General features: G+C 37.7%; 2 protein-coding genes and 2 long non-coding RNA genes across 5 annotated transcripts in view; 2 read left to right on the forward strand and 2 right to left on the reverse strand.

Moving 5' to 3' along the window:
- The window catches only part of LOC117948493 (myosin heavy chain, fast skeletal muscle-like), an 84,764-nt gene that overhangs the window by 32,634 nt on the left and 51,915 nt on the right, over window positions 1-215 (reverse strand). The gene's annotated exons all lie outside the window — the stretch shown is intronic.
- Window positions 1-215, forward strand: part of LOC117948521 — a 15,682-nt gene that overhangs the window by 13,320 nt on the left and 2,147 nt on the right. The window lies entirely within an intron of this gene.
- Window positions 1-215, reverse strand: part of LOC117948494 (myosin heavy chain, fast skeletal muscle-like) — a 58,031-nt gene that overhangs the window by 6,205 nt on the left and 51,611 nt on the right. The window lies entirely within an intron of this gene.
- Window positions 1-215, forward strand: part of LOC117948516 — a 344-nt gene extending 129 nt beyond the window's left edge. The window contains exon 2 of the long non-coding RNA XR_004657461.1: window positions 164-215. This is a non-coding gene — a long non-coding RNA (uncharacterized LOC117948516). The remainder of the gene's footprint in view (window positions 1-163) is intronic.

A 215-nucleotide genomic window follows, 5' to 3' on the forward strand; every position in this document is an offset into this window, starting at 1 on the left:
GCTTTGCCTTCATATGTTCATCTAGATCTTTAAAAAAGAACTAGTCATTAATAACAACATAGACTGATTATAAATCGTCCATCCCCCCTTTCTGAAATCTCTAAATTGGACATACTCACTAGACTAAGAATATAAAAGCTTCTTTCTTACCTTTTTCAAACAGGAAAAAGCTGGCTCAGCGTCTTCAGGAGGCTGAGGAGCAGATTGAGGCAGTG

This window comes from Etheostoma cragini, chromosome 8 (assembly GCF_013103735.1).
Source record: "Etheostoma cragini isolate CJK2018 chromosome 8, CSU_Ecrag_1.0, whole genome shotgun sequence".
Classification (NCBI taxonomy): domain Eukaryota; kingdom Metazoa; phylum Chordata; class Actinopteri; order Perciformes; family Percidae; genus Etheostoma; species Etheostoma cragini.